The following is a 12,090-nucleotide window of genomic DNA, read 5'->3' as shown; positions in this document are numbered from 1 at the left end:
CAATGTTTGTGGTACCGAAACCGGACGGTTCGGTGAGACCCATTTTAAATTTGAAATCCTTGAACACATATATAAAAAAATTCAAGTTCAAGATGGAATCGCTCAGGGTGGTTATTGCAAGCCTGGACGAGGGGGATTACATGGTATCACTGGACATCAAGGATACTTACCTGCATATCCCCATTTACCATCCTCACCAGGAGTACCTCAGATTTGTGGTACAGGATTGTCATTACCAATTCCAGACGTTGCCGTTCGGTCTATCCACGGCTCTGAGGGTCTTTACCAAGGTAATGGCCGAAATGATGATACTCCTTCGAAAGAAGGGAGTTTTAATTATCCCGTACTTGGACGATCTCCTGATAAAGGCGAGGTCCAGGGAGCAGTTGTTGGTCGGGGTAGCACTATCTCGGGAGGTGCTACAACAGCACGGCTGGATTCTAAATATTCCAAAGTCACAGCTGATTCCTACGACGCGTCTGCCCTTCCTGGGCATGATTCTGGACACAGACCAGAAGAAGGTTTTTCTCCCGACGGAGAAGGCTCGGGAGCTCATGACACTGGTCAGAGACCTCTTAAAACCAAAACAGGTGTCGGTGCATCACTGCACGAGAGTCCTGGGAAAGATGGTGGCGTCATACGAGGCCATTCCCTTCGGCAGGTTCCATGCAAGGACCTTTTCAATGGGATCTGTTGGACAAGTGGTCCGGATCGCATCTACAGATGCATCGGCTGATCACCCTATCCCCCATGGCCAGGGTGTCTCTTCTGTCGTGGCTGCAGAGTACTCAACTTCTCGAGGGCCGCAGGTTCGACATTCAGGACTGGGTCCTGGTGACCACGGATGCAAGCCTCCGAGGGTGGGGGGCAGTCACTCAGGGAAGAAGTTTCCAAGGGCTGTGGTCAAGTCAGGAGACTTGCCTTCACATCAATATCCTGGAACTAAGGGCCATATACAACACCCTAAGTCACGCGGAGACCCTGCTTCGCAACCAATCGGTGCTGATTCAATCAGACAACATCACCGCAGTGGCTCATGTAAACCGCCAAGGCGGCACAAGGAGCAGGGTGGCGATGGCGGAAGCCACCAGAATTCTTCAATGGGCGGAGAATCACGTATGAGCACTGTCAGCAGTGTTCATTCAGGGAGTGGACAACTGGGAAGCAAACTTCCTCAGAAGGCACGACATCCACCCGGGAGAGTGGGGACTTCATCAAGAAGTCTTCACGCAGATTGTAGGTCGGTTGGAACTGCCACAGGTGGACATGATGGCATCCCGCCTCAACAAAAAGCTACAGTGGTATTGCGCCAGGTCAAGAGACCCTCAGGCGATAACTGTAGACGCACTGGTGACACCGTGGATGTTCCAGTCGGTTTATGTGGTTTCTCCTCTTCCTCTCATACCCAAGGTGCTGAGAATCGTAAGGAAAAGAGGAGTGAGAACAATACTCATTGTTCCGGATTAGCCTAGAGGGACTTGGTATCCAGAGGTGCAAGAAATGCTCGCTGAGGACCCATGGCCTCTGCCGCTAGGGCAGGATCTGTTGCAGCAGGGACCTTGTCTGTTCCAAGACTTACCGCGACTGCGTTTGACGGCAGGGCGGTTGAACGCCGGATCCTAGTAGAAAAAGGGATTCCGGATGAGGTAATTCCGACGCTAATAAAGGCTAGGAAGGATGTGACGGCTAAACATTATCACCGTATACGGCGAAAATATGTTGCTTGGTGTGAGGCTGGGAATGCCCCTACAGAGGAATTCCAGCTGGGCCGTTTCCTTCACTTCCTACAGTCGGGAGTGACTTTGGGCCTGAAATTGGGGTCCATTAAGGTCCGGATTTCGGCCCTATCCATTTTCTTTCAAAAAGAACTAGCTTCTCTACCTGAAGTTCAGACGTCTGTAAAGGGAGTGCTGCATATTCAGCCCCCGTTTGTGCCCCCAGTGGCACCTTGGGATCTTTACGTGGTGTTGAATTTCCTGAAATCACACTGGTTTGAGCCACTTAAAACCGTGGAGTTAAAATATCTCACGTGGAAGGTGGTCATGCTATTAGCCTTGGCTTCGGCTAGGCGTGGGTCAAAATTGGCGGTTTTGTCACATAAAAGCCCCTATTTGGTTTTCCATATGGACAGGGCAGAATTGCAGACTCGTCCGCAATTTCTGCCAAATGTGGTGTCATCTTTTCATATGAACCAACCTGTTGTGGTGCCTGTGGCTACTTGTGACTTGGAGGATTCCGAGTTACTGGATGTAGTCAGGGCTTTGAAGGTTCATGTAGCCAGAACGGCTAGAGTCAGGAAAACTGAGTCGCTGTTTATCCTGTATGCATCCAACAAGCTGGGTGCTCCTGCTTCAAAGCAAACTGTTGCTCGCTGGATCTGTAACACGATCCAGCAGGCTCATTCTGCGGCTGGATTGCCGCTTCCAAAATCAGTAAAAGCCCACTCCACAAGGAAGGTGGGCTCTTCTTGGGCGGCTGCCCGAGGGGTCTCGGCATTACAGCTTTGCCGAGCGGCTACTTGGTCAGGCTCAAACACCTTTGCAAAGTGCTACAAGTTTGATACCCTGGCTGAGGAGGACCTTGTGTTTGCTCATTCGGTGCTGCAGAGTCATCCGCACTCTCCCGCCCGTTTGGGAGCTTTGGTATAATCCCCATGGTCCTTACGGAGTCCCCAGCATCCACTAGGACGTTAGAGAAAATAAGATTTTACTTACCGGTAAATCTATTTCTCGTAGTCCGTAGTGGATGCTGGGCGCCCGTCCCAAGTGCGGACTTTTTCTGCAATACTTGTATATAGTTATTGCTTACATAAGGGTTATGTTATGGTTGTATCAGGTTTGTCTGATGCTCTGTTGTTGTTCATACTGTTAACTGGGTAAGTTATCACAAGTTATACGGTGTGATTGGTGTGGCTGGTATGAGTCTTACCCTGGATTCCAAAATCCTTTCCTTGTACTGTCAGCTCTACCGGGCACAGTTTCCTTAACTGAGGTCTGGAGGAGGGACATAGAGGGAGGAGCCAGTGCACACCAGTAGTCCTAATTCTTTCTTGGAGTGCCCTGTCTCCTGCGGAGCCCATCTATTCCCCATGGTCCTTACGGAGTCCCCAGCATCCACTACGGACTACGAGAAATAGATTTACCGGTAAGTAAAATCTTATTACACACACCTTAGTACACTTTTACTGAGTTGTGCAAGTGTCTGTCTTTTGTATATTGTATTGTCTGTCTGCATAATGAGTAAGGCACCAGCATTCACTGCAAGGTCTGTAAGAGCTGATGGATCTACCACATGTACAGTATGTTTTGTGAAATCGGCTACAAATATAATTTCGGCTCCGGTTTCTAAGCCGGTTTCATCCCCGGACCCTCCATTGGAAATGCTAGCCAATGTCTTGGCTGGGTTGCAATCAGAATTGGCCGCCGCTCGACAAGAGCGGGAAGCGGAAAGATCTGAGTCTCGGGTGAGACCGCCAGAACTACCTGAGGGGTCTCAGCGTTGCCAAATGTCCAAGTCCACTTTGGGTAGATGGGATAAATATAATTTCTCTAACGTCCTAGTGGATGCTGGGGACTCCGAAAGGACCATGGGGAATAGCGGCTCCGCAGGAGACTGGGCACAAAAGTAAAAGCTTTGAGACTACCTGGTGTGCACTGGCTCCTCCCCCTATAACCCTCCTCCAAGTAGTTAGATTTTTGTGCCCGAACGAGACGGGTGCAGGCTAAGGGGCTCTCCTGAGCTGCTTAGTGTAAAAGTTTAAAGTAGGTTTTTTATTTTCAGTGAGACCTGCTGGCAACAGGCTCACTGCACCGAGGGACTAAGGGGAGAAGAAGCGAACTCACCTGCGTGCAGAGTGGATTGGGCTTCTTAGGCTACTGGACATTAGCTCCAGAGGGACGATCACAGGCCCAGCCATGGATGGGTCCCAGAGCCGCGCCGCCGGCCCCCTTACAGAGCCAGAAGATTGAAGAGGTCCGGAAAATCGGCGGCAGAAGACATCCTGTCTTCAATAAGGTAGCGCACAGCACCGCAGCTGTGCGCCATTGCTCTCAGCACACTTCACACTCCGGTCACTGAGGGTGCAGGGCGCTGGGGGGGGCGCCCTGAGACGCAATAAAACACCTTTTTTTGGCAAAAAATACATCACATATAGCTCCTGGGATATATGGATGCATTTAACCCCTGCCAATTTTCCATAAAAAAGCGGGAGAAAGGCCGCCGAGAAGGGGCGGAGCCTATCTCCTCAGCACACTGGCGCCATATTTTCCTCACAGCTCCGTTGGAGGAAGGCTCCCTGACTCTCCCCTGCAGTCCTGCACTACAGAAACAGGGTAAAACAAGAGAGGGGGGGCACTAAATTGGCATATAAATATATACAGCAGCTATATTAGGGAAAAACACTTATATAAGGTTATCCCTATATATATATAGCGCTCTGGTGTGTGCTGGCAAACTCTCCCTCTGTCTCCCCAAAGGGCTCGTGGGGTCCTGTCCTCTATCAGAGCATTCCCTGTGTGTGTGCTGTGTGTCGGTACGCTGTGTCGACATGTATGAGGAGGAAAATGATGTGGAGGCGGAGCAATTGCCTGTGTTAGTGATGTCACCCCCTAGGGAGTCGACACCTGACTGGATGGTCTTATGGAAAGAATTACGTGATAGTGTCGGCACTTTACAAAAGACTGTTGACGACATGAGACAGCCGGCAAATCAGTTAATACCTGTACAGGCGTCTCAAACACCGTCAGGGGCTATAAAACGCCCGTTACCTCAGGTCGATACAGACACTGACACCGACACTGACTCCAGTGTCGACGGTGAGGAAACAAACGTATTTTCCAGTAGGGCCACACGTTACATGATCACGGCAATGAAGGAGGTTTTGAACATTTCTGATACTACAAATACCACAAAAAAGGGTATTATGTGGGGGGTGAAAAAACTACCCGTAGTTTTTCCTGAATCAGATGAATTAAATGAGGTGTGTGATGAAGCGTGGGTTTCCCCCGATAAAAAACTGCTAATTTCTAAAAAAATTATTGGCATTATACCCTTTCCCGCCAGAGGTTAGGGCACGTTGGGAAACACCCCCTAGAGTGGATAAGGCGCTCACACGCTTATCAAAACAAGTGGCGTTACCGTCTCCTGATACGGCCGCCCTCAAGGAACCAGCTGATAGGAAGCTGGAAAATATCCTAAAGAGTATATACACACATACTGGTATTATACTGCGACCAGCGATCGCCTCAGCCTGGATGTGCAGTGCTGGGGTGGCTTGGTCGGATTCCCTGACTGAAAATATTGATACCCTGGCCAGGGACAATATATTATTGACTATAGAGCATTTAAAGGATGCATTTCTATATATGCGTGATGCACAGAGGGATATTTGCACTCTGGCATCAAGAGTAAGTGCGATGTCCATTTCTGCCAGAAGAGGGTTATGGACGCGACAGTGGTCAGGTGATGCGGATTCCAAACGGCATATGGAAGTATTGCCGTATAAAGGGGAGGAGTTATTTGGGGTCGGTCTATCGGACCTGGTGGCCACGGCAACGGCTGGGAAATCCACCTTTTTACCCCAAGTCACCTCACAGCAGAAAAAGATACCGTCTTTTCAGGCTCAGTCCTTTCGTCCCCATAAGGGCAAGCGGGCAAAAGGCCACTCATATCTGCCCCGGGGCAGAGGAAGGGGAAAAAGACTGCAGCAGACAGCCTCTTCCCACGAACAGAAGCCCTCCCCCGCTTCTGCCAAGTCCTCAGCATGACGCTGGGGCCTTACAAGCGGACTCAGGCACGGTGGGGGCCCGTCTCAAGAATTTCAGCGCACAGTGGGCTCACTCGTAAGTGGACCCCTGGATCCTGCAGGTAGTATCTCAGGGGTACAAATTGGAATTCGAGACGTCTCCCCCTCGCCGGTTCCTGAAGTCTGCTTTACCAACGTCTCCCCCCGACAGGGAGGCGGTATTGGAAGCCATTCACAAGCTGTATTCCCAGCATGTGATAATCAAGGTACCCCTCCTACAACAGGGAAAGGGGTATTATTCCACGCTGTTTGTGGTACCGAAGCCGGACGGCTCGGTGAGACCCATTTTAAATCTGAAATCCTTGAACACTTACATAAAAAGGTTCAAGTTCAAGATGGAGTCACTCAGAGCAGTGATAGCGAACCTGGAAGAAGGGGACTATATGGTGTCTCTGGACATCAAGGATGCTTACCTCCATGTCCCAATTTGCCCTTCTCACCAAGGATACCTCAGGTTTGTGGTACAGAACTGTCACTATCAGTTTCAGACGCTGCCGTTTGGATTGTCCACGGCACCCCGGGTCTTTACCAAGGTAATGGCCGAAATGATGATTCTTCTTCGAAGAAAAGGCGTCTTAATTATCCCTTACTTGGACGATCTCCTGATAAGGGCAAGGTCCAGAGAACAGTTAGAGGTCGGAGTAGCACTATCTCAAGTAGTACTACGACAGCACGGATGGATTCTAAATATTCCAAAATCGCAGCTGATTCCGACGACACGTCTGCTGTTCCTAGGAATGATTCTGGACACAGTACAGAAAAAGGTGTTTCTCCCGGAAGAGAAAGCCAGGGAGTTATCCGACCTAGTCAGGAACCTCCTAAGACCAGGCCAAGTGTCAGTACATCAAGGCACAAGGGTCCTGGGAAAAATGGTGGCTTCTTACGAAGCGATTCCATTCGGCAGATTCCACGCAAGAACTTTTCAGTGGGATCTGCTGGACAAATGGTCCGGATCGCATCTTCAAATGCATCAGCGGATAACCCTGTTTCCAAGGACAAGGGTGTCTCTCCTGTGGTGGTTACAGAGTGCTCATCTCCTAGAGGGCCGCAGATTCGGCATTCAGGATTGGGTCCTGGTGACCACGGATGCCAGCCTGAGGGGCTGGGGAGCAGTCACACAGGGAAGAAATTTCCAGGGCTTGTGGTCAAGCATGGAAACGTCACTTCACATAAATATCCTGGAACTAAGGGCCGTTTACAATGCCCTAAGTCAGGCAAGACCTCTGCTTCAGGGTCAGCCGGTGTTGATCCAGTCGGACAACATCACGGCAGTCGCCCACGTAAACAGACAGGGCGGCACAAGAAGCAGGGGGGCAATGACGGAAGTGGCAAGGATTCTTCGCTGGGCAGAAAATCATGTGATAGCACTGTCAGCAGTGTTCATTCCGGGAGTGGACAACTGGGAAGCAGACTTCCTCAGCAGACACGATCTTCACCCGGGGGAGTGGGGACTTCACCCAGAAGTCTTCCTCATGATTGTGAACCGTTGGGAAAAACCAAAGGTGGACATGATGGCGTCCCGCCTCAACAAAAAACTGGACAGATATTGCGCCAGGTCAAGGGACCCTCAGGCAATAGCTGTGGACGCTCTGGTAACACCGTGGGTGTACCAGTCAGTGTATGTGTTCCCTCCTCTTCCTCTCATACCAAAAGTACTGAGAATCATAAGAAGGAGAGGAGTAAAGACTATACTCGTGGCTCCGGATTGGCCAAGAAGGACTTGGTACCCGGAAATTCAAGAGATGCTCACGGAAGACCCGTGGCCTCTACCTCTAAGAAAGGACCTGCTCCAGCAGGGACCATGTCTGTTCCAAGACTTACCGCGGCTGCGTTTGACGGCATGGCGGTTGAACGCCGGATCCTGAAGGAAAAAGGCATTCCGGATGAAGTCATCCCTACCCTGATCAAAGCCAGGAAGGATGTGACCGTACAACATTATCACCGTATTTGGCGTAAATATGTTGCGTGGTGCGAGGCCAGGAAGGCCCCTACAGAGGAATTTCAACTGGGTCGATTCCTGCATTTCCTGCAAACAGGACTGTCTATGGGCCTCAAATTAGGGTCCATTAAGGTTCAAATTTCGGCCTTGTCAATATTCTTCCAAAAAGAACTAGCTTCTGTTCCTGAAGTTCAGACGTTTGTCAAGGGAGTACTGCATATACAGCCTCCTTTTGTGCCTCCAGTGGCACCTTGGGATCTCAATGTAGTTTTGGGATTCCTAAAATCACATTGGTTTGAACCACTCACCACTGTGGACTTAAAATATCTCACATGGAAAGTGGTAATGCTGTTAGCCCTGGCTTCAGCCAGGCGTGTTTCAGAATTGGCGGCTTTATCCTATAAAAGCCCTTACCTAATTTTTCATACGGACAGGGCAGAATTGAGGACTCGTCCTCAATTTCTCCCTAAGGTGGTTTTCAGCATTTCACTTAAACCAGCCTATTGTGGTGCCTGCGGCTACTAGGGACTTGGAGGATTCCAAGTTGCTGGACGTAGTCAGGGCCCTGAAAATATATGTTTCCAGGACGGCTGGAGTCAGAAAATCTGACTCGCTGTTTATCCTGTATGCACCCAACAAGCTGGGTGCTCCTGCTTCTAAGCAGACGATTGCTCGTTGGATTTGTAGTACAATTCAGCTTGCACATTCTGTGGCAGGCCTGCCACAGCCAAAATCTGTAAAAGCCCATTCCACACGGAAAGTGGGCTCATCTTGGGCGGCTGCCCGAGGGGTCTCGGCTTTACAACTTTGCCGAGCAGCTACTTGGTCAGGGGAAAACACGTTTGCTAAATTCTACAAATTTGATACCCTGGCTGAGGAGGACCTGGAGTTCTCTCATTCGGTGCTGCAGAGTCATCCGCACTCTCCCGCCTGTTTGGGAGCTTTGGTATAATCCCCATGGTCCTGGGGACGTTAGAGAAAATAAGAATTTACTTACCGATAATTCTATTTCTCATAGTCCGTAGTGGATGCTGGGCGCCCATCCCAAGTGCGGATTGTCTGCATTACTTGTACATAGTTATTGTTACAAAAATCGGGTTATTGTTGTTGTGAGCCATCTTTTCAGAGGCTCCTTCTGTTATCATGCTGTTAACTGGGTTCAGATCACAAGTTGTACGGTGTGATTAGTGTGGCTGGTATGAGTCTTACCCGGGATTCAAAATCCTTCCTTATTGTGTACGCTCGTCCGGGCACAGTATCCTAACTGAGGCTTGGAGGAGGGTCATAGGGGGAGGAGCCAGTGCACACCAGGTAGTCTCAAAGCTTTTACTTTTGTGCCCAGTCTCCTGCGGAGCCGCTATTCCCCATGGTCCTTTCGGAGTCCCCAGCATCCACTACGGACTATGAGAAATAGAATTATCGGTAAGTAAATTCTTATTTTGTCTTATGATTTACCAGTTTTTGCTATGTTGTATTCTGACGATTCTATGCCTGACCTCACTGCGCAAGATGAGGGTGAGGAGGGCGAAGTAGACCAGCAGTCAGATAGTGAAGATTTTGACAGCCCAGGCATTGATAATCTCATCAGAGCGGTGCGTCCGTCTCTGAAGTGTACAGAGACTGAGGAGCCTCTGACAAATGATGAAGTCGTATTTACTAAACGACAGAGATCTCCAATGTTTTCCTGTTTCGGAATCTCTTAATAAGATGTTAGTAGAAACACGGAAAAATCCGGATAAACGGTTTTCTATACCTCGCCGATTTAAGTCTAGTAACCCGTTTCCAGAGTCTGTGACATCTACATGGGAGAATCCGCCAATGGTGAAATCGTCTGTCTCAAAGTCTGCCCTAAGTGACGATCACCTTATAATTCTCGCTGATCAAATCTGGGAAGCTGCTGAGTATCTATGTACAGCTTCTACTGACGTCTGTCAGCTCACTTCTCGCATTTCATCGTCGCTAGTTACGGCACGACGAGCATTCTGGCTGCGATCTTGGCAAGCGGAGGCAGAGGTTAAGAGAGGTATAGAGGCGTTACCTTACGGGGGCGAGAAGTTGTTTGGTCCTCAATTGGACAAATGGTTTCTGAGGCCACGGGAGGGAAGTCTGTTTTCCTACCATTGCCGCCAACGGTACCTAGACGGAAATACTCTGGCTGGCGTTCAAATCTTTTAGACGTCAGCCCTGTCGAGGCCGTGGTAGAGGAACAGCCACGCCTGGCAGACGAGGCCGTGGTTTCCAACAAACCAACACCAGTCGTCAGGACTCAAAGGTCACCGACAAGCCAGTGGCATGACGGGCTACCTGCCCACTCGGTTCTCCGATTGTGGGAGCACGCCTTCAGACGTTCCATTTGGCGTGGTTCCAGACATCCGCGGATGGGTGGATCCGCAATTTAGTGTTAGGAGGTTACAAAATAGAGTTCGACTGTCTTCCGCCACTGCGGTTTTTCAAGACAGGACTGCCTCTGTCGGACGACAAGAGGGCGGTTCTGCAAATTGCTATTCAGTCCCTACTGGATTCAGCAGTTTTGATTCCGGTCCCTGTACACCAACAGGGTCAGGGTTATTATTCCAGTCTGTTTGTGGTACCGTAGCCGGATGGCTCAGTCAGGCCAATATTGAACTTAAAGGGTCTCAATCGGTACGTCACTTACTACAGATTCAAGATGGAATCTCTGCGCTCAGTAATTGCAGGTTTAGAGCCAAAGGAATTCATGATTGCGCTAGCTCTCAAGGATGTGTACTTACACATTCCGATTTGGCAACCTCATCAGAGGTTCTTGCGTTTTGCAATACGCCAGAATCATTACCAGTTTCAGGCTCTACCGTTTGGCCTTTCGTCAGCGCCTCGGGTATTCACCAAAGTGATGTCTGTGATGATAGCTCATCTCAGATCCCTGGGAGTGATAATAGTTCCGTACTTGGACGATCCGCTCATCACAGCTCCGTCTCAACAGATGCTCCTCCAACATGTGTTTCTAAAGTACAATGTACTAGTTCAGAACGGTTGGATTGTCAACTTCAAGAAATGACATATAATTCCGTCTCAACTACTTCATTTCCTAGGTATGATTCTCGATTCGGTAAATCAAAGAATTTACCTACCAGAACAGAAAGTACAGATTATTCGTCATCTGGTACGATTAGTGCTCAAGCCACGCACAGTCTCGGTACATTTGTACATTCTCCTCTTAGGCACAATGGTGGCGGCTTTTGATGCGCGTCAGTTCAGGAGATTTCACTCACGTCCTTTTCAACTGGATGTGCTCGCACAGTGGTCGGGCTCGCATCTGCAGATTCACCACAGGGTGAGGTTGTCACCATGGCCAGGGTATCTCTACTCTGGTGGCTCAAAGTACACAATCTAACCGCAGGGAAACGGTTCGGTGCCTGGAAATGGATAATTCTAACGACGGACGCGAGTCTCAGAGGTTGGGGAGCTGTAGTTCAAAATTTTTATACAAAGGGGAGAGGACAGAAGGCTCTTGTGTGGGCGCACACTTATAGAAAAGAAGTAAATTTGATAAGGTAATTGAGATAAATGGTTAAAACATAACTTTTATTGACTAATATTACAAACGAGGTTGTTACCGGAGATCTATCCTTTAAGAATGCAATATACCGAGCATCTTAGTGAGATAAAAAATGTTCTGGTCTCTTAATGATTAAAAGTGTGTGGAAGGGCGGTAGACATTAGTTGGTCATACCCCCATTCCCACTTGACCAGTACAGACTTGCTGTATTGATGGAACCACAGGGTAGTCAAGACACAAAAATAATGATAATAACTATGCTCTCTTGGCTTAAGTAGAATTAGAGAAATGATCAGAAGTCATTCCTCTGAGTATAATACAAGAAAAATGGACATGCTCCTATCTGGATTTGAGACAGTAATAACGGTAGAGGTAAATATGGCACCTCACGTAGATGGTGCCCGTGACCAAAGGTCTGGAGATTGCAGAGTAAAGAAAACAAGTGGTGATACTGCTGTTGGTGTTGCTACCACATAGGTGAGGAAAAAATCCTACTCTACAACACCAGGTATTCGCAGGTGGTCCCCCTTCCTGGTACTGACTTGGCCCAACGCTGTTTAGCTTCCAAGATCAGACGAGATCGGGCGTTGGCAGCGTGGTATGGTAGTAGAGAATTTTATGTGAACATCAATGAGAGTGCACCTATTTAAGAATATTGAAAATCAGAGCCGACAGGAAGAGGATTGAGGAAAGATGGAGTAAAAAGGTGGATCTGCTTTCCACGTTAGACCTGATCCAATATTCCCACTCATGTGGTGCAATGTACCAGGAATCGTAAATGAGAGTCCACGAAGGATAGTGATCTATAGACTG

The 12,090-nt window shown here is 49.0% G+C and overlaps 1 pseudogene; it reads right to left on the bottom strand.

Annotated features, from left to right (window-relative positions):
• Positions 1 to 11,770: 11,770 nt before the first annotated feature.
• Positions 11,771 to 11,889, bottom strand: LOC134946144 (5S ribosomal RNA; annotated as a pseudogene).
• Positions 11,890 to 12,090: the final 201 nt, after the last annotated feature.

The sequence above is a fragment of the Pseudophryne corroboree genome, chromosome 7 (genome assembly GCF_028390025.1).
Source record: "Pseudophryne corroboree isolate aPseCor3 chromosome 7, aPseCor3.hap2, whole genome shotgun sequence".
Lineage (NCBI taxonomy): Eukaryota > Metazoa > Chordata > Amphibia > Anura > Myobatrachidae > Pseudophryne > Pseudophryne corroboree.
This window is presented reverse-complemented; position numbering and strand designations above follow the sequence as displayed.